The 27,553-nt window shown below is 36.1% G+C and overlaps 1 pseudogene; it reads right to left on the bottom strand.

The window, feature by feature from the left end:
* Positions 1-420: 420 nt before the first annotated feature.
* Positions 421-17,254, bottom strand: LOC102440531 (annotated as a pseudogene).
* Between the last annotated feature and the right edge of the window lie 10,299 nt (positions 17,255-27,553).

Here is a 27,553-nt window from a genome sequence, read left to right as displayed (position 1 = left end):
GGGTTTCACTTCAGGGTTTGGAGGGAAGTTGGGTCTGTGGGCAGGACAGCCTGGCCCCAAATGTCACAGCTGAGGTTCTTGGAAGTGGCCCAGCGAAGTTCCTTCCTGCCCTGACCCCAGGTCTATGGCTTAAAAATCAGGGCACCAGGCTGGGGCTGAGCTCCCCAGGGGCCTTTGTAAACATGGCAGGTACAGGCAGGGGGAGCTTGGGGGAACTGTAGGAACTGGTGGGGGCAGCCAGAGCCAGGGAAAGGCAGTGCCCATGGGGAAAGGGGGCATGGGGTGGAGGAGGTATGTTCCTCTAACAGAGACATAGAGGTACAGAGACTAAGAGAGACAGGGAGGACAGAAAGGGGATTAAAAGAGTGACAGGAAGAGAAAGACCCAGAGAAAGCAAGAGAGAGATTGAGAGAGAAAGATTCATAAAGAAGAGAGACAGACGGAAAGATGGAGTCGTGCTCTGTATGAGTCAGCAGGCTGTTGGAGGGGGAGCCCAGAGCCCCAGGCTCGCATGGGATGTGCTAGTGTGACAGTAAGTGCATCGTTGTGTTGCACAAGGGATGTGGGCAGGTAATTCAGAGACCTGAACAGGTTGTAGGGCTTCGCAAAACCCAAGCCAGTGGCCATGCAGTAGATGACACAGTGCTTGGTATCACCATTCGCCACCACCAAGCAGGCACTGCAGCCCCGCTGGCTGCTCTCACGGATGAGGAAGATACTTTCCCACTTGCTGTTCAGCATTTCCTCAGCCTGCGTGCGGTTGATCTTGCCCACATACCAGGTTTTTCCTCAAGGTGGGGGAGGTCATCCTCATCCTCCATCAGTGCATACTGGTCGTCAGGCTCATTTGTGATTCCCAACCACTGGTTGATTTTCTTCTGCCGGGAGCCTTTCTCGGATCTTGCGCAGCTGCATGAGGTCTGGCTTCAGGCTGTTCACACACTGATCGATCTCCCAGTTGTCCAAGGCCTGTGTCCGCAGCTCCTGTTCCAGCTTCATGCGGATGATGCGAGACTTGAGCCGTTCTGAGTTCAGCAGGATCCTCTGCATCTCTTTGCCATGGCCCTCACGCCAGAAGCGCTCCAGATACTCCTGGCTGCACTTCTCTTGAGTCTGGCCCGGCTCTTGGAAGTTCTTGATGGTTTCATTGAAGGCTTCGATGGCGGTGGCTTCATTGACAGTTCCTGGGAGGTGCGTGTGTACTTCTCCTAGAGCTGGTCGGACTCGCGGCTCTTGTCCCAGCTTCAAACCAAGGTAACAAACGAAACCTTTAATTCTGATCTTCCTCGCTGCTAGGGAAAAGCAAACCTCAATAGAAATAATTTCCTGCCAGAAGTCACGTCCAAACACTGTGAGACTGAGGACTATAGGGCTGACTATGTACATGCACAATAGCAGGCTCATGCTATAGCCACAGGCGCCCAGGAGTCCTCCACAATCCCACAATCCTCTAGGCGCCCAGGCGTCCTCCACAATCCCACAATCCTCTGGTCACACACTTCTGGTTTTTCTAGCTCCTCCTTAAGTGGTGTTTCCTTCCCTCAAATGTCAAGTCCAGGGCCTCTAGTTGGAGAGGATTTTTCTGTTTTGGCATTGATAGCTGTTTACTATTGGAATCAGTGAAGTTTTGGGAGTCCTGCCGCTGCCATGAACATGTGGGTCCCAAGCGCAGTCATGAGACGACCGCCCATTGAGTCCCCAGCTGGCGCCGTCCTGGTTCACAAGGAGGAAGGTACTGTGCTGAGCCTTTTCCAATGGCATCTTCCTCTTCCTTCCCCAGCACACTCCAAACCTACTCTGGGTCGACCACCCCAACCCTGCAGGTCCTTAAGCCCTTCCCCTCTATTTCTTTGACTTTCCCCCATCAAACTCGAACCCTATCGCGTGGCCTAGGGGAGCTCCTTACTGCTCCCCGGGGGGCGGGGCTAGCCTGGGCCAGGGGCCCTGGTGTTCTGGTCTCTGGTCGTTCTGGTAGCTGGCGATATATATATATATATATATATATATATATATATATATATATATCTACACACATATATATATATATGTATCACTTGCTTTGATCAACATAAAATTAATGGACGTGCTATCAGTAAACTCTTGGAATGTACTTGTATGGTTGACTTTGTGCTATTATGCTATTATTTTCCTCTTGTCTTTTGCCATTAGAGAACCACCTTGAATTGCTCCTAATCCAAGGGTAATCAGTGATACCAGGAGCTCAGAGTCAAACCCAGTTAAGCCTAGCCTAGGTCATTTGAACCTGAGATCTGTAGACATATGTGATAGAGAAATAAATGCTTATCATTGTATATCACTGAGTTTTTCTGGTGGTTTATTTTGTAGCTTTATATTTCTCTCTCTTTTTAAAATTTAATCTTTTAATCCTCACCCGAGGACATGTTTATTGATATTTTTAAATGTATGATTTTATTTTTTTCCATCACCACTTTTCTTTTTAGTATATTTTTATTGATTTTAGAAAGAGAGGAAGGGAGAGGGAGAGAGAGAGAAACATTGATGTCAGAGAGAAACATCCATCGGCTGCCTCCTGTATGCCCCCTACTGGGGATCCAGCCTGCAACTTGGGCATGTGCCCTGTCTGGGAATCAAACAAGGGACCTTTCAGTGCATGGGAAGACACTCAACTACCACATAAGATAGGGCATCCATTTTCCTTTTCTTTTTTTTAATAAACTGTATTGATTTCCAGAGATAGAAGAGAAAGGAAAAGAGAGTAAAACATCCATTTGAGAGTGAAACATCAATCAGCTGCCCCCTACACACCCTTGACTCAGATCAAGCCCACAACCCAGGAAAAGTGCCCTGACAGGGAATCAAACCTGCAACCCCTCAGTGCACAGGATGGTGCCCAACCAACTGAGTCCCACAGGCCAGGGTTGTAGCATTATATTAGACTATATAGTTATTACAATGTCTAACATAGTAGGTATTTCAGTGTCTTTTCAACATGAACACAATGACTGTAATTTAAATCAAGCCATTAAACAAACAGACAAACAAACAAACAAACACACATACTTTGGGTAGATGCTACTGACCTCAATTACTATGACCAAACATGAAAGTTTTTAAGAGCCCCAATGAATTAATTCAGTAAAATTGCAGGATACAAAATCGGTTGTATATATAAATTGGTTGTGTTTCTATAAACCAGTAAGAATGTCCAGGAGAAATTAAGAAAATTCCATTTACAATTGCATCAAAAAAATAAAACACCAGGAATAAATTTAACCAAAGAGGTGAAAGACATGTACACTGAAAACTATAAGACATTGAAGAAATTAAAGAAGATACAAGTAAACCGAAAGATATACCATGCTCATAGATTAAAAGGGTTTATATTGCTAAAATGCCCTTATTACCTAAAGCAATATATAGATTCAGTGTGATCCCTATTAAAATAGCAATGCCATTTTTTTCTGAGCTAGAACAACTAATTCTAAAATTAAATATGAAACTGCAACTGACCCAAAATAGCTAAAGAAACTTTGAGAAAGAACAGTGGGAAGTATTACTCTCCTCAATTTAAAATAATACTACAAAGCTACAATAATTAAAATAACATTGTACTGGCATAAAAAACAGACACATAGATCAATGGAATAGAATAGAGAGCCCAGGGAAAAATCCACATTTATATGATCAACTAATCTACAACAAAGATATACAACAAGATAAAGACAATTTCTTCAATAAGTGGTGTTGGTACCCTATTGTCTGACCTGGGGCTAGGGGGTGGGGCAGGCTGAATGAGGTCAATGGGGGGAAAAAGGGGACATATGTAATACTTTCAACAATAAAGAATAATTTTTAAAAAGTGGTGTTGAAAAAACTGGACAGATAATGAAAATAATAAAATTTAATTACTTTCTTACATCGTATATAAAAATAAACTCAAAATGAATTAAAGACATAAATGTAAGACCTGAAACCATAAACTCCTGAAAGAAAACATAGGGAGTAAACTCTTTGATATTGCTCTCAGCATTATCTTCTTGGATATATCTCTTCAGGTAAGGGCAACAAAAGAAAACTAAATAAAACAAACGGGACTATTTCAAGCTAAAAATTTTTGTATATAGCAAAGGAAACTGTTAACAAAAACAAAATAAACAACCTACTAAATGGGAGAAGATATTTGCAAACAATACATTCAATAAGGGGTTAAATCCAAATACAAACCAAAAATCAAAAAAAAAAAAAAAAAAAAAAGGACAGAAGACCTGCATTTCTCCACAGCGGACATACAAATGCCTAACACACACACACACACACACACACACACACACAAAATGCTCAACATCATTAATCAGCAAGAAAATAGAAATCAAACCACAAGGAAATATCATAAAAAATCAACAAATAAATGTTGGCTAGGATGGGAAACTCTTACACTGTTGGTAGGACTATAAATTGGGGCAGTCACTATGGAAAACAATATGAAGCTTCCTCAAAAAATTAAAAATAGAGCTGCCATATGACTCAGCAATTTAATTTATGTGCATTTATTTAAAGAAAACAGAAACTGTAATTTGAAAAAAAAATATATGTAATACTCATGTTTTTTGCAGTATTGCTTACACTAGCCAAGATATGAAATCAACCTAGGTATCCATCAATGAATATGAGTAAATGCATAAAGAATATGTGATATATAAAACATTAATATAAAATATTTCTCAATAATAAAAAAGGATGAAATCTTGCCACCTGTGACAATAAGGGTGGACCCTAAGGGTATTGTGATAAGTGAAACAGAGAAAGACAAATATCATATCTTTTCACTTACATGTGGAATCTAAAAAAATAAAACAAAAACCAGAAACAGACTCTTAGTTATAGCTGATGGTTAACAAAGAGAAGGGGAGTTAGGGTAAAGGTGAAAAAAAAAATTTACACATTCATAGTGCTTCAACAGGCCAAGCATTGTTCTAAATACTTTACACATATCGTCCTTATGGTAACTCTATACATTATGAACCACTTTATCTCAATTTAGAGATGAGAAATTTGAAATACAGACACCTTAAGGGGGAAAAATATACCTTGAGAAATAATTATGTGCACAAAATATTTAGCTATGAGAATATTTATCATAATATTATTTAATAGGAAAATAGAAATCATTTAAATGCCTAAAAATACAATGTAAAACAAAAAAAAAAACAAATCTCCTAGTGGCTCCTGCTAACCATCACATATTACTAGTACATATAAGATAAAATACTAATCCCTAAATACGACATACAAAGTTCTGTGTGATAAGACCCGGCTTAAGACTCCAAACGTAATTATCCTTAAACAAACACACAAAAGACCCCCCTAAAACCAATAAAGGCATTATAATGTGTCCCCATCACTTGGCCAAATACTGACTGAAATTATTGAATAAAAAAAGATGATCTATTTCCTATTGTTGCAGAGAGAAAAAAAAATCTTGAAAATACAGAGCTAAAATGGTGAAACAAAGGGAAGAATTAAGCCTAAGTACATTTATCAGACATTCAATAGAATTCCTGAGAAGATGAATATCACTATGGAACAGAGACAGGATCATAGAAAAGGGGGATCTCAAGCAGCAATTCTTAAACCTGTAGATTTTAGGGAGGAGGAGGGGGGAGGAGTCACTCTAGGCCTAAGGAGGAGCATAGAGAAATGTACAGGTAGTAGAGAATGGCCTGTGTTGATGGAACAGGAGTTGTACCCAAAATCAAAATAAGGTAAATATACATAATTTAAGTAGGATCAGGTTCTGAGGGACATTGACGGCCAACGAGGATTCATAGAAGGTCTGCTTGGAAAGAAGAAAATAACAACAAATCTTAGGCCATGTAGTAAAAGAAAACTTGCTCTAGCAAGGAGTTTTTAGAGCTGTTTGAAGAGGGAGAAAATGACAGTTGTAGAACAAAGGTGATCAATGGTGGCCCACTGGAAAGCTTGGCCTCATACCTGGGATTTCATTCTATTTCAGTGAAAAAAAAATGTGTGTATTCTCCAAGTTTTCATTTCTCTATTATGTAAATTTTAAAGTGAATTTAGGAAGTCAAGCAGCAGGACATTGAATGATTAGAAAAGAACAATACTTTGGTACATCTTGACTTTCAGCCAGATCCTTTTCCCTGAACTATATTCATTATTTGAGTCACTGATTTTAAAGACTCCATTGCCCAACAGATGTGCAAAAGAAAGAGTACATTTAAGTTATTCTTCAAGGAAATTAGCAGAAAAGCTTTTATTGCCATGCAGTGGGAGTTGTGGGTTGCTACTTCTGTGTTTTCTTCACTTCTTTAAGATGAAGGGCAGCTAGGATTCTCAAGGTTATTGCCCAAACATAAAACATAAATCCTACAAAGTTATTCATGCTGAGTAACATAAAAGTGATGCACTTGTTGCCAGCAAGTGAGGGGTCATCAAATTGCTGAAAGGGACATAAGAACAAGAATTGATTCAATTTTCTCATACTTAGGATTATTTTCTGTAAGTGCATGCTGATAAATACTATGTTAACATTGACAAAGGGACATTTTCAACTTAGTGCCAATGCCTATGTCTATATATTCATTATATTTCTGATAAATTGTCCCAGTTACTTTTAATTTCAAATATATTTTTATAATATTATGGAATTCGAGAGCTTGAAGGGACCTCAGAGGAACCTCATCTCATCTTGCCATTTCCAGAAGTAGAAACAGTTGTCATAGTAGTGATTACCATGGTGGAGGTGGCTGGAGAGATTTCAGTGTTTCTCATTAACCGTTTCATTTTCCACACATCACCTAAAGCAGTGGTTCTCAACCTTCTGGCCCTTTGAATACAGTTCCTCATGTTGTGACCCAACCATAAAATTATTTTTGTTGCTACTTCATAACTGTAATGTTGCTACTGTTATGAATCGTAATGTAAATATCTGATATGCAGGATGGTCTTAGGTGACCCCTGTGAAAGGGTCGTTCGACCGCCAAAGGGGTCGCGACCCACAAGTTGAGAACCCCTGACTAAAGGCTTAAAGGCTCACAATCATCCCTAGCTTCTACCTCTCTCTCATTCTCACCTGCTCTTAATTCTGAAACTGTAATACCCCTTATTTCTGACTCCTCCTTCAAACTCCTTTTGAAACACTCTAATTTAAGCCTCCAATGCTTCTCATCTGGGCAATTTTAGTGACCTCACAATTCATTTCTGTGCCTATTTTCTCCTTTTCCATCTATCATATACATTTCACCTCCTGAAATTCACCCTTTATTATACAGCTCATGATTTAAAATATAAACTGCTAATGTTGTTACATGTTAATTAAATTCAAAGTTCAATATTTAAAACAGCACTCTTTGATGTGATCCCAGTCCACTTCTCCAATCTTATGCCTAATGTATATGAAGAACTATGAAGAAAATACAGTTTATTACTAGGCAAATACACCTTACATCGGCCAACATTTGTAACACCTTACAGAACAAGAACAAATATTTATAATGTCAACTCTGAACAATAGAAAGTCTAATTTATATTTAATATCTTCTGGGATAGAAAAAACTATATTTTTATTTGTGTGTGTGTGTGTGTGTGTGTGTGTGTGTGTGCCTTTGAACTGATAGAAAAAGATTCCCATTACAGATGGTTTCAATTTATAACATTTTGATATTTTGAAAATTAATTTGCATGGAGTGCTTCAAAATTTTAAAAGACTAATTATTGTAATCACACTATTTCAAATTACACTGTATTTTTGTCTTTTTTACATTAAAAATGTATCTCCTTTTAATACTAATTTTGATAGATAATTACAAAATTTCTCAAATTTCAACTGATATAATCCTTTGCCTAATTATATCATAAAGATGTTTTTCCTTTGAGAAGCAAATGTCTTTCTATAATTTAGGTAGTATTTATCAAGTGACCCCACAGACTTGTTAATGGTGAGCTCTTGCTCAAACATAGCAAGTAGACCATTGTCATGGTTATGAGCTTGGGCTCTGCAGGCAAATTTTCCCGAGCTCTAAACATTGCTCTCCCACTAGTAGTTTTATGAATTCAAGCAAACTATGTAATTTCTGTATGCCTCAGTTTTATCATATAAAAGTGGGGATAAGTTTTCCCTATAAGGAGTTTGTATAGATTCACTGAGATTATATACATGGTGCTCCAAATAGAATCTTATTTACAGCCATCACCAAGTACTAGCTATTATTATTATTCACCACTACCTGACCTAAAACTTTACATTAACAGTTAAATATCCCATTGAGGTGCTTATTAAGTTCTATTTGAAAATCATAAAGTTTATCAGAAACTTTCTCAAGACCTTCTGCATTATGTTTTAGTTAAATCAACTGAGATTTACTAGCCAAAAAAAAAATAGTATACTATTTTAATAATAGTAAGCCAAGTAGGTAACTGTTGTAAAAAAAATGATTACTTTGGTCTGGAAAGTGGGAGTTAATGACTCCAGGAGCAGAATTTTTAATATTAGAATCTGATCAAGAATGTTGGTCTCCTAGTTATTAAGACTGTTCTGCTACCTAGCAGGGACTTTGAATGGTTTCAAGGAGAAATCAGAGGTTTTGGGCCATTCATTGTCTGGATATTGTCTTTGTATCTGTAAACTTTGTAGTTGATATTGGAAATCCACCCTTTGTAGACATTTTCTACCCCAGCTGTCCTGATGGATAGGAAAAGGAAGATGCCTTTACAAACTCTACTTCAGTGGTTATTACATATCACTACTCATCACAATCACTGAGGGCTTTTAAAATAATGAATGATTCTGGTTGAGTATGTTTTTGAGTGAAGCTGGATAATTTTTAGTTCTAATAAATTCCTAGGTGATGCTGATACTGCTATTTTGGGACAACACTTTAAGAACAACTCTTCTACTTTATTCGAAATTGTCTTATCTGCACATCACTGCCTTCTCTTATAGGTATTCATTATTCTTTTCTTTTTTTATTTTTAAATATATTTTTATTGATTTCAGAGAGGAAGGGAGAGGGAGAGAGAGATAGAAACATCAATGATGAGAGAGAATCATTGATTGGCTGCCTCCTGTAGGCCCCCTATTGGGGACTGAGCCCACAACCCAGGCATGTGCCCTTGACTAGCATTGAACCTGGGACCTTTCAGTCTGTAGACCAATGCTCTATCCACCAAGCCAAACCATCTAGGGCTCATTATTCTTTGCTTTATGGCTACATTTTTATTGCTCTCTCTGCTTGGGAAGAGCTTGGACTTCCATTGCACACATTCAACAACAGGTATTCACATTTATTGAAATCTACCATGCTTCAGACATGAAGGAATCAGATGCATTTTACAATAATACTCTCCCTAGACAGGATCACTTTCCAGCTATTCATCCTCTCCACGCCCTTGATTACCTCTTCTCTGCCTTGTTTTGATTTTCCTCCCTTTTTAACCCACAATTTAGTACTTACTAGCTCATTTATTATTATTCTATTATTCACTGTTACCTCCTCTGGATTATTTTTCTCTGAATGACAAGATTATAAACTTTCTGGAAGTAGAGGACCTTCCCTTATATATCTTCTATTTCAGCACAGTACTTTGCAAGTAAATATTGCTTTTTAATATGTTCTCATGTATTGTCAAAATTATTCTGAGCTTTTTATGATATCTACCGATATGCAGGCAAAATGTATGATAATATATATGGCTCATTGGTAGCACTGCCAGATTTAGTAAATAAAAAGACAGGACTCCAAGTTAAGTTTTAAATTTGGATAAACAGACAATATTTTTAGTGTATGTCTGCAATATTTGGTACATACATATAGTAACAGATTATTTCATATTTCTAAAATTTAAATTTATTTGTGCAAACTATATTTATCTGGCAACCATTATCATAGATGTTCAGAATTTCATTTTTCTTTTTTTTTTTAATATATTTTATTGATTTTTTACAGAGAGGAAGGGAGAGAGATAGAGAGTTAGAAACATCGATGAGAGAGAAACATCGACCAGCTGCCTCCTGCACATCTCCCACTGGGGATGTGCCCGCAACCCAGGTACATGCCCTTGACCGGAATCGAACCTGGGACCTTTCAGTCCACAGGCCGACGCTCTATCCACTGAGCCAAACCGGTTTCGGCCAGAATTTCATTTTTCAAAACAATTAAAAGGTCATCTGAACATACCTTGCTCCCAGAAATGATTTTGTACAAGATACGTAATTTCTCAGAGCTTTAGTCGACTCATCTGATGAATAGCAATAATGATTATAATTTCCCAAGCAGGTAAATCATAGTTTCTCCAGGGTTCTTTATTTTAATGCAAATAGTTATTAATGGAATATACACATATGGCGGGCCACCTAGTAAAGATCCAAAGCATTATATTTTAAACTAGAGGCCCAATGCACAAAATTCATGCAAGAGTAGGCTTTCTTTCCCCCGGCTGCTGACACCAGCTTCCCTCTGGCACCCAGGACCCGGGCTTCCCTCAGGCTGCCAACAGGCACCTGGGACCCGGGCTTCCCTCGCAGCCCTGGCTTCTTCCGGAACGACGTCCAGAAAGACGTCCAGTCTAATTAGCATATTATGCTTTTATTATTATAGATATGTCCATACCACATATTCTATTTCAGGCTTATGGTGGATAATGTTAAAGCATATTTTTTGCTTTAACATGGATAAGTTCTAGTCTAAGAAATAAGTCATTCATAATTTAGGACTCCTGAACCTGATGCTGGATGTGGACAGGGACCAAGGCAGGTCTGCTGGGCCCATCTGGAAATAGGATTCTTCTACAGAGTCATGCTTCTAACACCATGATCCACAGCTATAGTTACTGAAATTTGACTCTGGTGTCAATTATCTAAACTGGTCTATTGGCAATGAACCAGGACTCTGGCTACAAGGCCTGAGAATTTTGGTTTCTCTAAAAATAATAACTATGTTAAAACAAGTAAGTAATGTTCTGGTGCTAAAACCTTATCTATTAGTTAACAGATACTTGGAGTAGGTCCTCATAAAATTGGAGTTTAGAAATAAGATTCCTGGAAGGAAACTAGGGCCACAGGTAAAAGTAACGCATGGGCACGGGCACCAGAGACAAAATTTGCTAGCCATCAGTTTTCTCAAAGAGGCCTGTGTCCCATAAATATGGGCAATTGTTTGCTTTAATCTTTAGGAAAAATGGAAAGACAGAACATTCATCAACTCTGGCCTGTTGTGTTTGACCTGATATTCACATAATGACTTGAATTTGCTTGCCAACTCTGAATCTCATAGCTGTGTCTGCTCATGGGAACTCTATGGTTCTACTGTAATTGATTCCTCTTTAAAGGAGAGATTGAGCCTACTTTGTGCATTATTTATCCTGAAAAGAGACCTGTGAGTGTTTAAGGGTCTAAGAAGGATCCTGTGTTCAAACTGTGATGCCTTAGTAAATAAAAATACATGAGGATTTCTTAGCTATTTGCAATTATTTCTCAGCTTGGAGACAAGTGTTGGCTGACTTATTAGGATTTGCAAGTTTCTTCATATTGTTTTAAATCATGTATCTATTCTCTGTCAGAGAACTAAACATTACTTGATTCTTTTTTGTTTGTTTGCTTCTGATGTTGTATGTGCTTCTCAGTTGTACTTATCAACTCCCTTTCATGTTTCTATTGCAGACTTTTTCCAAATGTGTTCATTTGTTAAAGTTGTTTTCCCTCCAAATGTGTTATGTTTTCGGTTTTCTCTCATCGTATTTTTGTCTTGTTATGTTGTAAAATTATACCAAGTCGAACAATAGGTATGTTCCATGCTCTCTCATTTATGAATTGGTTACATGTAAACACTTAGATTGTATAATTACATTTTGTGACATGCCTATTTGTTCACAGCAAAAACTTAGTCATTTTTTTCACCCACTCCTTAAATTGGACATAGCTCCAAAATTGGTGTTTTGAAAATAAAGGAATACAGAAACAAAACAAAAGTTTCTTACCTCTTGGCAATTAAAGAAGTATGAAATAAAAAGGAATGATCATGTCCTTTTAGTAAAAATTATAAAGAAATGTTAGTCCAGCTCCTCTTTTGTGTGGAGTATCACTCAACCAACTGTAGCAATATAATTGTGAGTCTTCAACTTAAATACCTATAGAAATCAAGATTTTATAAATCCTCTTCATGAGGATTTTGGACCAGTACAATGGAAGTTTTGTCCTTCATTACAGCGGGTTTTAATTTTTGACAGAGCTGTGTATTCAAGTCAATGTAGATTTTGACTGATTCCAGTTCTATTAAAGCAACTGACACCTGTGTAATGCATAATTGCCAAAGGTTCATTTCCTAATTATAAAATGCTTGAATTTGAGATTTTTTTTCAATGTATGCTCCTAGGATCTCATACATAGTGGAAAAAGAGAAGCAGTGATACTTTCATTATCTCCATTTCTCTTTGAAATTCTGAAAGCCTCTTCTCTAATATGGTGCTCTATACCCACACATTTACCTCCTTAAAGGTCTATTTCTTTCCATAAGTAAAGAGGTAAATCTTATAATGACTTTGAAATGAAAACGAGTGGCTTCTACAGCTAGAAATTATGGCAATAGATATACTGTAGACAAAGGTAGGTTGAGAAGAGAAATGACCAGTTAGCGATTCTCCACCTGTGAGGTGAAAATCAATCAATCAATCAATCAAGATACAAGTGCAAGCATACCAACAGAAGATAACTAGCACCATGTTCTGTGGGGTACTGCTGGAGGTGTGGATGTGAAGTTGTTAATCCTAGAACCCCTTAAAAAGGCCAGCAAATTTTAATCCATTCTAAGCAGCCATGCCACTGTAGTGTTTGTTGCTTTCCTGAGTACAGATGGCATGCTAAGTATAGTGAAATAATTATCACTGTCTTGGGCAGTTGTTCAAGAGTAAAAGGTATATTGCCAACAAAGGAGAGAGATTTAACTTGGCATTTCTCAATAGCCCTGTGTGACAAAGGCCAAATAAACATCTATATGATTTTAAAAATTAATTTTAGAAATAATTGATATACAATGAAACACCCATTTTAAATGTAAAATTAGATAAGTTTTGAAAAAAAAATGTGTGCGGTCAGGTAACCATAACCAAGATATAGAGTGTTTCTATCACCCCCAAAATATTCCTTTTGACCCTTTGTGGTCAATTCTCTCCCCACTACTCTGAGCCCAAGCAACAGTTGATCTGCTTTCTTGAATTGTGTTATTTTAGCACTTACTGATAATAAATATTTTTACTAGTATGCATGCATTTATGATTGGCATATTTTCTTTTTTTTTTAATATATATTTTTATTGATTTTTTACAGAGAGGAAAGGAGAGGGAAAGAGAGCTAGAAACATCGATGAGAGAGAAACATCGACCAGCTTCTTTGAATAATATATATTTTACAAGTATTTTCCCTATGACTTGACTTTACATTCTCATAACAGTATCTTTCAGAGTAAAAAAAAAAAATCAAACTGTAAAGAAATCTGATTTAAGATTTCTCTTGTATATTTTTTGCATGTTTTCTAAAGAATTTTGTCAAATATGATGTCATGATTATTTTCCTAAAACATATATTGTTATCCACTTAGCTATGTTATGCATATGGCTCATTTTAAGTTAATTTTTGTATATCATGTGAAGTGTCACTTGAGATTAATTGCCTCCTCAATATACATAGCCACTTGTTACAGCATCATTTGTTGAAAACAATATATTTTTTCTCTTGAGTTACCCTGTCACTTTGGTTAAAATGAATTGTTCATACAAGCGTGGATATATTTTTATTTCATTGATATATCTTTATGGCAATGTCATGGTGTCTTGTTTATTGTAGCTTTACAGTAAATTTTGAAATCAGGAAGGCAAACTTTGTTGTTCTTTTAAAATATCAATGTGGCTAATTTAGGCATTTATTTTTTCATATACATTTGATATTCTCCTCAATTTTTTTCAAAATTGAGTATTGTATTACATCATAGTCTGTACATCAATTTGAGTAGAATTGCCATTTTCACATTAGATCATAGTCTGTACATCAATTCTAGGAGAATTGCCTTTTACAAGTTTTTTGACCAAAGTTTTGTTTTATGTTTATTTTAATTTATTTTTATGTTTTTTATGCAAACATATTTTGAAATTTTAATTTATAATTTCTTTGCTAGTGTATAGAAACAATATTACATATTGATCTTGAATCTTGCAAGTATGCTAAGATCTTATTAGTTCTGGTAGCTTTGTTATAAATGTTTTAGAATTTTCTATTTATTTTTGCAATTTAAAAAGGTTTTACTTCCTATTAATTTTGTACTATGTTCATTTCTTCTCCTCCCCCCCCCATGCATTGATTAAAACTCGTGACCAATCTTGATTAAAGAAATAGTGCCCTAGCCTGTTTGGCTCATTGGATAGGGCATCGACCCATGGACTAAAGGGTCCCAGGTTCGATTTTGGTTAAGGGCATGTACCTTGGTTGCAGGTTCTCTGGCCCTGGTCGGGGTGTGTGCAGGAAGCAACCAGTCAATGTGTCTCTCTTACACTGATGCTTCTCTCTGTCTCTCCCTCTCCTTTCCACTCTCTTTAAAAATTAGTGGAAAATTATCCTAGGGTGAGGATTAACAAATAAACAAAACAAAACAAAACGAAAGGAAGAAAGAAAGAAAGAAAGAAAGAAAGAAAGAAAGAAAGAAAGAAAGAAAGAAAGAAAAAGAAATGGTGAGAGTAAAACTCTGTAATCTTCTATTTCAGTCTCAATATCAAAAATTCATGTTTTTCTTTCTTTTGTTTTAATATCAACTTACTAGAGATTTTAAAACTTTTATTAATCCTTTTGAATAACTGGCCATTGATTTCATAAATATTCTACATTGTTATCTGTTCCCTATTTGGTTTCTACTTTTAATCTTTCCTTTTTCTTTGCTTTGGGTTGAATTTATTATTCTTTTTCTAGATTAAGTTAAAATTTTAGATAATTGATTTTAGACTTTTACTTTTTTCTAATTTAAATACTTTGGATATATATATATATATATATATATATATATATATATATATATATTTATAAGAATCACTTAAGTTGCATTCTACACATTTTCATATATTGAGTTTTTATTTGATTTTTTAAATTCAAATTATTTTTAGATTTTCCCCATGAATTTGTGTTTGACCTATAGATTACTTAGAAGAATGGTGCTAAATTTCTACATATTGTTAATTTCTCATTTCCTTCTGATGTTGCACTCTTAACATATGGTTTATCTTGGATCAAGTACCATGTGAACCTATTTTGTCTGATATTCGTATAGCCACCCTAGTTTTCTTCTTGTTATAGTTTACATGGTGTATCTCTTTCTATTCTTTACTTTCAAGTCATTTGAATATTTAAATAAGAAGTGTATTATTTGTATATAACATATACCAGTAGTTGAAAAATTTTTAAAACTCCATTTTGCTAATTTCTGCCTTTTAACTAGAGAGTTTAATCTTTGAAATTTAGTGTGAATACTGTGAAGATAAGACTTACATATGTCATTTTGATGTCTTATGCCTTTTTTTGTTCATTAGTTACCACATTCTTTTGTGTTAAATAAATACTTGCTAGCATCTCATTTTAATTCTCTTGTAATTTATTTTGCTATACATTTTAACTTATTTTCTTAATGATTGTTATGAATATTATTATTAATATGTTAATATATAACAATCTAGTCCAGATTAATAAAAATCTATTTTCAATATTACATTAAAAATTCTGCTTCTCTATAGCTCCTTTTCTTCTGCCCTCCTTTCTGCTGTTATTTTTATGTTTCATCTTTATACATTGTGTGCCCAACAACTTAGTGTGAGTTTTATTGCATTATTCAGATGTTGTTTTAATAAAAAAATAAGCCAAAAAGTAAATATATTCTGCCTTGTATATTTATGTAGGCAGTTAGCCTTGCTGACACTCTTTATTTTCTTATGTGGATTCGAGTTACTCTCTGGTGTCATTTTATTTCAGCCTAAAGTTCTCCCTTGTGTATATCTTGTATGGCTTGTCTCTGAGGAACAAATTCTCTCATCTTTTGTTTATTACAAATATTTTTATTCTCTTGCTGCTTTCAAGATTTTGTCTTTTGACCATTTGATTCTGACATATATGTACATTGATCATTTGAGTTTATACCACTAATAAATCGTTGAGTTTCTTAGATGTGTAGGTCCATATTTTTCATCACATTTGGGAGGCTTTCAGCCACTATTTCTTCAATGTTCTTTTTGACACTTTGTGTCTCTTCTTTCCTTGGGGTTTCCCATTATCTGTGTGTTGGTGTATTTAATGGTGTCTTAAAGGTTTCTGAATCTCAGCCTTTTCCCCCCAGCTGTTTTTTTCCTAATCCTAAAACTGAATATTCTCAACTGACCCTTCTTTAATTTTTCTGAATCTTTCTTATGCCAGCTCAAATGTGCTGTCCAAATTTCTACTACATTTTTATTTCAGTTATTATACTTCTCAACTCAGAATTTCTGTTGGGTTCATTGGTATAATTTCTATCTTATTTTTTATATTCTTATTTTATGAGACATTACAGTTATATTTTCCTTTAGTCTTCAGACATGGTTTTCTTTATCTCTTTTAACACACATAAAATAGCAATTTTATTTTTTTACTTTTCTCTACTAAATACAATACCTTGCCTTCCTAAAGGTCACTTTCTACTTTTTCTCATTGTATGAGCCATACTTTGTTGGTTTTTTGAATGTCTCAAAATTTTGTTGTTGTTTTTGAAATCTGGACATATTAAATAATATAATATGGCAAGTCTGAAATTCAGATTACTCCTCTTCAGTAGTTATTTTTGTTAGTATTGTAGGCTACGGTTCTTTTTATTTGTTTATTTTGTGACTGTTCTGAACTAATTGTTTAAAGTCTGTCTTCTTTTTTAAAAATATATTTTTATTGATTTCAGAGAGGAAGGAAAATAGAGATAGAAACATCAATGATGAGAAAGAATCATTGATGGGCCACCTCCTGGGTGTCCCACGCTGGGGATGGAGCCCGCAACATGGGCATCAAGCCTGCAACATGGGCATATGTCCTGACCGGGTATTGAACCATAACTTCCTGGTCCATAGGTCAACACTCAACCACTGAACCACACTGGCTGATAAAGTCTGTATTCTTTACAGTGTATGGCCCTTGAAGTCTCTGGTCACTACTTCTGGTGTCCTCCTCACTGCTTCCATGGCCACCTTTCAAAGTCTTTGCTGACATACCGAGGCTGCAGTGCTCCCTGAGGATTCACAGAAAATTTTACTTTATTTATTATCACTTGCAATTCAAATATTCAATAGAAAAAGTTTGGGGTCAAATTGTTTTAAATGTTCATAGTTATGTTCTTTCTGCTTTCACACTTGCAGTCTTTTCCCCAAAGAGTTCAGCTGAGCAAAGCAATACCAGGTTATTTCTCACAGAAGAAGCTCCTCTTATTTTTTTCTGTTAAATTGGCCTTTTTGGTCCTTTAAACATAGTTAATGGAGTTGAACTTCACAAAGAAGACTTCAGGATTCTCAATTCAGCCTTTACCCAAGAGGCCACTCTTACATCTCAATATATTGTTATATTAAATTACTAAATTAGGGAGAGAAATTAGTCTGTTCTTCCCAGAAGTGCACATTGCACTAAAACCTTGAATAGATATATAGCAGTGGGAGGCTGGCCTGCAATTCTTTCAGCTAAAGCTCCAAGTTTTTCAGCAGCCCCAAATTCTGTTACATAGCATAGCCATTGAAGACAACATTATGAGAGTAAGGTTGATGTGCAAGCATAGTTATACTAAATCATAAAGAAAATGATCATAGAAGTGATGGCTGTGTATTTTTTGAAGGTTTTGGTATTAATAGGTCAAGTAAATGATTTAATGTGTGTGTGGTTTGCATGTTTTATTTTATGTGGATATTTGTATTTCCTTTTCTTTCAATAAATCTCTGTTACTTTTGCAGGTGAAGTTTTAAAATTAAACATATATCCACCTATAAACATACTCTTCATGGTGAATGTTTATTCCAGTTATATACTCTTATGTTTGAGTAGTGGAAGTAATGATATGTGATTTCTGAAACTAGGGCATATAAGTACTATTCATTTCTCCTCAGTTCATTTGGCATGTTCTCTCTTGGAATCAAGCTATTATTCATAAATTAGCTCCAGCGGCCCATGGAGAGGCCCTACAGAGAGAAGAACAAATGCCCTGACCCACAGCCCTCTCTGAGCTCTGAGCTGACAGCCAGCACTGCCATGCCCATCAGGTGAGGCAGCTATCTCAAAAGTGGATACTCTAGGCCCAGTTGAATAGCAAAAATTCATTTTCATAAAGCCCTGGTCAAACTGATGACTTGTTAGTACAATAATTATTGTTGTTATTTTAAGAAACCTAGTTTTGATTTGTTACACAGCAATAATTAGCCAAGAGATTTTGGTATCTGGAAAAGTGGTATTTCTGTGAAAAAAAAAAAAAAAAGCCAAGGTATATTGCATTATCTTTGGGACAATTTGGGGGCAGGGTGGGGGAAGGATGTAAGGACTTAGAGCAGTGGTTCCCAAACTTATTTGACCTACCGCCCCCTTTCCAGAAAAAATATTACTCAGCGCCCCCTGGAAATTAATTTTTTAAAAATTTTAATAGCAATTAAACAGAAAGATATATGTATTAACGTTTCTACCTTTTTCGTAAAATATAGTAAAGAAAGGTGTAAATTAGAAACATTGAAGTTTGAAATTATGAAACTATTTATTGAACTCAGAATAGAAAGGTAATACAAAAAAAGTTAAAACAAATGCACCTGTGGCCATCACCGTCCCCCTGGATCGCTGCAGCGCCCACCAGGGGGCGGTAGCGCCCACTTTGGGAATCACTGACTTAGAGGACACTGTTGTGTTGTGTATTTTTTTTTTTTTAAACAGAGAGGGAAGGAGAGGGAGAGAGATAGAAACATCAATGATGAGAGAGAATCATTGATTGGCTGCCTCTTGCATGCTTCCTACTGGGGATTGAGCTCACAACCAGGGCATGTGCCCTTGACCAGAGTTGAACCTGGGACCCTTCAGTCTGCAGGCTGATGCTCTATCAATTGAGCCAAACCGGCCAGGGCTAGGGACACTGTTAATCCTCATGTGTCAGCGAGGGCCTAAGAAAAAGTAAGGAAAATGTGTTTTGAAGCTGGAGGAAAAGAGACCTTTGTTAGCTATAATAATAAAAGTGTAATATGCTAACTAGATCAGACAGCCAAATAACCTTCCAGACGTCCTTCCGGATGACCTTCCAGATGAAGCCAGGGCTATGAGGGCCAAGGCAAGCCTCCGTGGCTGCAAGGACTGAGCCCCTTGCATGAATTCTGTGCATCGGGCCTCTAGTATAGTTATAAAAGGTTTGTCAACAGTCTCCTAAAATAATGTTGAAAATGCAAAATGTACCCTTCAGACTGGGCTCTAGTCAATTCACTGGCAATCGGGAACACCTGGATGTCAGAACGGTTATGAAACAGTGTTTCTCCTATTTTCCACATTTTAAAAAATAATGTATTTAAACTAAAAACAAAAACAATATACCCATTTCAACAAATGTGGAAGTGTGTTTTCCACTTTTTTTTTTATGACAGTGTCCATAGCAGTTACCCTATGACACGCGTGTCAGAGGTGACATGCGAACTCATTTTTTTTTTGGTTGATTTTTCTTTGTTAAATGGCATTTAAATATATAAAATAGATATCAAAAATATAAGTCTTTGTTTTACTATGGTTGCAAATATCAAAAAATTTCTATATGTGACACGGCACCAGAATTAAGTTAGGGTTTTTCAAAATGCTGACACGCCGAGCTCAAAAGGTTCGCCATCACTGTCCTAGTCCTTTCTCACCACTGTATGTTGCATTTGTAGGGAAGATAATTAGTCTCATTAGATCTTCAGACTGAGAGGAATAGAACGAAAGGTTTCATTACACCTGTACCTGATTCTGATGATTAGATCCTCGACTGGACCAGATGCCATAATGCCATGAGACTGGAGAGTCCGGATGTTGAGATTAAGGTAATTTGTATGTGGGAGAGATGTAAATTGCTGTAATCAGAGGATGGACTCTGGCACATTGAATTTTCCCAATATGGTCATCCATGTTCTTGGTGGGTATTTTTGACTTGCACAACCTCTACAATGGGGAAGAAGGGAGGGTGCATGAATTCTGAGGTTAGATTGAAAAGCACCACAAACTTTTGCCTTGTGGTTTGGGGATGGTTGTGCTTAAAAACCAACCAGCATTCCAAAAAGAAGCCCAAATACCCACTGGGAGAAATGTTCATTTTCAATGTGGAAACTTTGAGAGGTGTTACTTAGAAGTGCTGCCCATCAACTTAGATGAATCCTTGGTTGACATTAGCAACCACATCCAGCCATGTGAGTGAAGCAATAAAAAGGCTGAGTCACTACCAGCCTTTGAGTTTTCCCAGATGAGATCCCAGATACTGTGGAACAGAAGGAAGCCAAGTATATTCATATTCTCTCTCTCTCTCTCTCTCTCTCTCTCTCTCTCTCTCTCTCTCCCTCCCTTCCTCCCTCCCTCCCTCCTTCTCTCTCTCTTTCTTTCTGAATTTCTGACCCACAGGTTTTAGGAATGTGATAAAATGATTGTTTTACACTTGAAAATTTGTTGTTGATTGTTACATAGCAATAGTATCTTGGCCACCTCACCTTATATGTGCCTTTGCAATTATTATTAGTACACCTCTTTCCAAAGGAAAAAAAAAAGATTTTATGCTTGCACAGAGATAGTCCCTTCAGAGCCAGCAATTTAAGTGTAAAAAAAATCATGAGAGTAAAAATCACTGGTAAAAATTCTTATATTTTAAAAGATAAGGAGGGATGAAATAATAGGGTATCATGAAACAAGCTAGAGCTAAATAAGAAAACTAGGGATTTAACTGCTGGGGGATTCCAGCTTCCTCAGCAATCTCTAAACATTTTAAAAGTCTTCAGTGTGCATTGGAATGGTATGAATAACAATCCATTGTTTAGATTTACATATTTATGTTATAGTACAATTTCTATCTGGCTGAGCTCTTATATTTCACATATATATGTACACACATATTCTCTGCTTTTTCACTCCATTATGCTGACCGCTACCTCTATCACACTCACTACTTTCTGCTCAAAAAAGACAAAGAATACTCAGAACTGCAGATAATATTGAGCCATTCCCCCAAATGCTAGCAATCTGCTTGATATAGTGACACCATGGATGGACAGATGACTTCATGTCAAAAATGTGGTGGGAAGAAAAGGGCAGGAAACTGGACTGGTTGCATTTTGAAAAAAAAATTATAGCAGAACCTTTAAAAAAGTCAATAGAAATGCAGACTATAAATAAAAAATATCCGAGACATCTTGATTAAAGTGCAGATGGACATGTTTAAAACTATGGGCAGCTCCCCTGGACACAACCTGGCTGCCCAGGGATGTACAGATCTAAGAGGAACACAGTTTAAAAACCAAGACCACTGAGTTAAACAATCTATACAGCCATGTCCTGCTCCAATAATTTCTTTACGGTTAATGAGCGATTACTAATACACAGGGGAATGTTTTTCAATGCACATGAACTTGGGTGAAGTGTTGCAAATGAGCAGAAGTGTCATCAGTATGCTTAATATGCTTTAAATAAGCGAAAAGAAAAGACTTCTAAGTTCCCAAATACATGCCCATCTGCTCCATGACATCTGTCAGTGGTGAATATCGCACATTAGAAATGGCACAATTGACATAAAACCCAGCAGGGATCACAAAGGACAAGTCCTTTTTAACCAATCTCAATTTCTTCTCTGACAGACTTCACATATTGCCATGACAAAGATTCAATAGACAGAGCTGAATTCCAGTGAAGTCAGTTGTCAGTCCCTGTGATAGTACAGGGGCTAGGTGGATGGGCATTTAGGTAGAATGGAATACAATCCCATAACCACTCAAATGGAATTGATTAACAGAGCTGTCAATCTCGGTGATATTCCTGAACATGTGTGTCAGGGCCGCCACCACGTCCATCTTGCCCTGGCCCACCAATGATTCAGATCATCAAATATAAATGTGTCAAAAGAATAGAGAAATTTGCCAGAGGACAGACTGGGGACCCAGAAGTCCCCATAGGCTGGGACAAGAGATAATTCTAATCATATGCAATTGAACAAAAATAAATACATTGGATCTGATGAAGCCAGTCATTATAAAGAGTAGAGCAGGTAATCTTAGCAGCGACATATGTAAAAATCACTATGGAGTTTTAGACACAATAAACTCAATCTGAATTAGCCCAGTGCCAGGCCATCTCAAAACCATGTTTAGTGTTCATATCCAGTTTTGAACAATTCTTCAAGATGCAGCAAAGGGTAAATGGGAGACTGGAGCTTTGTAACAAAGGTTGTATCATGGTATTTATATAACAAAAATATAGAATTTATAAAATTATATCACATCCAGCACTGAAAATTCAGTAAACAAAGCTACATGCAACAGCATTAATGAAAAATTAATGTATTTAGGGAAAAATCAAATTATAGAAAAATAGAATATAATTCACTCTCCACAAGTTCTCAAAATTGCCACAAGTGTAATATATTATTTAAAAGTGTAGGTATTTACCTATTAAAAAACACAAGAGAATGATAATCACATAATAAAGAGCTGTAGATGCTTCTGAGTGAAGAGGGAGTGGATACTATTGCAGAAGGAAGCATATTCTAAATGTGAAAATGTATTTTTTTTTAAACTGTGTCTTTGGTAAATGAGGTGTCACTGTATACTTTGTGGATTTTCTGTAAGGACATGGACCGGAGCCCTTACTGACTCTGATACTCTTTCTTGCTAACACTTTAAAATTACATTTATAGTGAGAAAGTTAAGGGTCTACAAAACAAAAGGATAAAGATACCCTTAGCTCCAGAAAGGAAGACTAATTACATACTGGCTTGGGTATGCCGAGTCTATGCGCTATGAAGCCCTAAGACAGAGGGGTCCAGAGTCCCTGAAAAGGAAACGTGGAACAAGCCACTTATTAACTGACTCTAGTTCAAGTCCTTATTCTGGTCTCTACTTTATGACTGAGGCCCACACTTTCAGAAGCTACTGGTTGCCAGCCTTTATTTTTGAGGTATTTCTTCTTTATACCCAAAGTCTGGGGACCCTTTCCACCCCATTGAAGGCACCAAAAAATGAAAGCAATAATATTAGCAATATTCCAGAGAAATTGGCTTCATTAAATTAAACAAACAGAAAGTGTTCTATTACGTTACAAAGCAGAGAAGGTTAAAGAAGGGCATTAAAAAGGTAGAACAAAAATATAAAGCTTCTTAATTACCAAATGAAATTTAAAAAATGTAAAAGACTAAAGAAACAGCAACAATCACATAATCACATAATATTAAAATAAATTAAGTAGAATGAAAATAAGAGTACTCTTATCAATATATGCAAATGGGCTTAACTCATCTATTAAGAAGAAAAAAATAGTCCCTGACCGGGTAGCTTGGTTAGTTAGAACATCATCCTGATACACTAAAGTTGAGGGTTTGATCTCTGGTCAGGGCACATATAAGAAGTAACCAGCGAAAACATAAATAAGTGCAACAACTAGTTGATGATTCTCTCTCTCTCAAAAATTGATAAATAAAATTTAAAAATATACTGTAAAAAGACACGAAATGGTGTATATGAAACATATCTATATCAATTACTTAAAAGGATGAAAAGAAAGGGATGCACAAAGGTATACCTGTTAAGCTGAAATAATAAGCAAGCAACCATGGACACTGATAGTGATATTAACCAAAGTAAAATTTGAGCCACAAACGATTAAATGTTATAAAAACTAAACTTCTAATGATAAAGTTTACATTTTACAATGGAGAAATAATGAATATGAATATCTATATACTAAATAACAGAGCAACCACTTTTAAAAGCAAAACTTACCAGAGATGCAAGAAGACATATAAAAACACTAAGAAGACATTAACACTTCATTCTTAGTACAAAATTGATCGAATAAGGTTATCTATCTTACCTAATTATAGACAAACATGTAAATTGACCATCCTTCTGCTACGCTCACCAGCCAATCAAGAGAGTATGCAAATTAACCCAACAAAGATGGTGGTTAATTTGCATACGTAGGTGCGAAGCGTCGGAGCAGCGAACACTGAAGGCTCCAGCCAGAGCAGCCAACACTGAAGGCTCCGCTGGAGCGAAGGCCTGGGTCCTGGGTGCTGGAGGAAAAACGGTGCCAGCAGCCAGGGGAAGGGAAAACCTATTGCACTAATCTCCTTGTGCACCGGGCCTCTAGTATATATATAAAAGACTAAGCGACCGAATGACCAAATGACCAGTCAGCCGGTTGCTATGATGTGCACTGACCACCAGGGGACAGACGCTCAATGCACAGGATCAGGCTCCCTCCTGTCTGGATCAGGCCTGCAGGGGTTGCACCGAAACCAGCTATCTGACATCCCCCTAGGGGTCCCGGATTGAGAGAGGGCACAGGCCAAGCCGAGGGACCCCACTGGTGCACAAATCCGTGCACTGGGCCTCTAGTGATTATATATTGAACATTATACACTATTTATGGAGAACACACCTCTTCTCAAGTGTGCATGAAGCAGCCTTGGAAATTGACCATACCTCATGTCACAAAAACAACAGAAAGATTTATAAAGTAAAAATAAAACACTCTTAGATCACAATGCAATAAAACTAGAAATTTTTAATAAAATTTAAAAATCCATTCAAACTAGAAATTTAATAACTTTCTATTAAACAGTTCTTAGTTGAAAGAGAAAATTGATCTTTAAAAATATAGTGTTTTAACGTTTATTTTTAACTCTTTTTTGTTGCTATATTAATTGGAGTAGGGTAAACTCTATTATATCCCTAACTGATTATTTCTTGTGTATATGAAAGTTATTGATTTATACATGCTAACTTTATAATTTGCCACTTTATTAAATTTTTGTATCATTTGGGTTAGGTTTATTATTGATTCTCTAGTTCTTTTTAAGCACATCATCATATAATCTGACAATAGAAACAAGTTTAAGTTATTTTCCCCCAATTTGTATACCTTTGATTTCTAGCTATTGCCTAATCACATTGTCTAATTACAATGTTGCTAGTAGAAATATCTTATCTTTGCTCCTAATCTTAGAGGTGTTAGAATAGAATTGGAAATATCAATATGAACTAATAAAATAGATATAAAAATGAATGAAAATATATGTGAGTGTGTATATACTAGTATGTATGTGTGCATGCACAAACACATGGGTGTGTATTTTTAATCTTTACTAAAGCACCTAGAAGAAATAAAATCCATATGGAAATGAACATACCTACTACTTTAATCTTGGTTTCCAAACCTATATCAAGTAAAAGGAGTCAGAGCTCTTCAGAGAAATGACGGATTAGAAGCCTGGGGCATTAATCTAGAAAGAAAAAAGTGCTTAAAGAATTATGGGGACTTATTAAAAGATATAAGGAGCCAGTTTGAAGGGGCTCCCACTGACCAAATACATACATACATGTACACAGACACATATTCTAAGATTTCTATACTTACCTAAATACATATACATATATATGTTGTATATATATGTATGTATGTACATATATATAATCTTAAATATTTATACCTAAGAATATATGTGTATGTGTATATATGTATATATATATACACACACACACATATATATATATATATATATATATATATATATATATATATGTGTGTGTGTGTGTGTGTGTATTTATGTCTATATGGAGAGAGAGAGAGAGAGAGAGAGAGAGAGCGAGAGAGAGAGAGAGAAGAGAGAAAGCTGCTCTTTGTCATTTTTAAAGATCAAGAACACATGTAGAAGAAATGATGAAATTAGAAAATCAATACTCAATAAGCATTATGATAGTAATTCAAGCAAGAGTTGTGGATGGATATGGAAACTATTGAGTGAAAGTATAGGGAATAACATGATATTTACATAATCCCAAAGTACTTTGTAATGTATATATTATCAAGAGCAAAATACTGACTTCGCAGTGGAGAAAACTGACAGATACCACGTTAACCAAGTGATCAAAGATAACATTGCCAAGCTATAACAATTAGCAACATGTGCCTCTTAATATGAAGTACTGAGAATTCAGCATCATGCTGTATTTTCACAGCCAAATGTGCAAAACCTGAGTCCACCCATGGGACAATATCAGACAAGCCAAAATTAAGAGGTATTCTGCAAAATAACTGTCTTGCTCTGTTAAAAATATCAGTCATGAAATAAAAAGATGGGTTTAAGAACTGTTACAGGTTAAAGCAGACTATAAAAGATGTTATTATAATAAATGGTGACATGGAAAAGGGCCTGCAGGTGCATTGATCTTAATTTCCTGATTTTGAGAAAGGTTTCATAGTTAATTCAGTAAAAAATTTTTAATCCTCAGCCGAGGATATTTCTCCATTGATTTTTAGAGAGAGTGGAAGAGCGAGGGAAAGACAAAGAGAAATACATAAGTGAGAGAAACACATCGATTGGTTGCCTCCTGCATGCTCCCTGACCAGGGCTTGGGCCAGGGAGGAGCCTGCAACCTGAATCAAACCTGGGACCCTTTGGTCCGCAGGCCAATGCTCTATCCACTGAGCCAAATTAGCTAGGGCTCAGGTAATTTTTGTGTTTTAAGGGAATACACACTGATTTATTTAGGATCAACTGTCATTATGTCTGCAACTTAATCTTAAAAGGCTCAGAGATGAAACAATGAGATAGTGTGGGGAGGTGAGGGAAGAAAGGGCAAATATAGTGAAATGTAAGCATTTGGAGGAATCTGGATGAAAGGATTTCATAAAATTTGTACTATTCTTGTGATTTTTCTGTAAGTCTGAAATTATATCAAGATAATTAAAAAATAAAACATTCAGATTTGGTGGTAATTATTGAGTCTGGGTTTCCTCTCCTCTTGAGTCTGCTTCTGCTAGTGTTTTGGGGTGAGGTCTATTTCTAAAGCCCTTTTGCCGACTACATATGTTCATTCAGACTCTAGTTAGTGTCTTTCCTCAGTGTTTCCAACTTAATGCTTCAAAATGCCTGTACTACAAAAACATATATCCATGCTTCCTAGAACTGTGAGTGAAATGAAAGCAAATGAATGATGAGTGAAATGAAAGCAAATGAATGATGATCTGAGAACATTTTGCAGGCTTTTTTGGGTACAAACTATTTTTGGGATCTATATGAAGTATTTGAAGCTGCCTGATATACAATTGCAGTTTTAAGAAAGTAAAAAAGAATTGATATTTATGCATAATGCACAATTCTATACTGTTGATGTGTGTGACTCTGAACCATTTTTCTGTATGTCACAATCACCTAGTTAAAATATGTGAAAATTTGGGGCTCTTCCATTTTATTTGGAGAGAAATCCACATATAATTAATTCTCCATGGTGTGAGGGAGATATTCAAGTGTAATGATTTAAGCAAGAAATA

This window comes from Myotis lucifugus, unplaced genomic scaffold, assembly GCF_000147115.1.
Source record: "Myotis lucifugus unplaced genomic scaffold, Myoluc2.0 scaffold_237, whole genome shotgun sequence".
NCBI classification, from domain to species: domain Eukaryota; kingdom Metazoa; phylum Chordata; class Mammalia; order Chiroptera; family Vespertilionidae; genus Myotis; species Myotis lucifugus.
The sequence above is the reverse complement of the archived record's forward strand: the minus strand, read 5'-3'. Positions and strand labels throughout refer to the sequence as shown.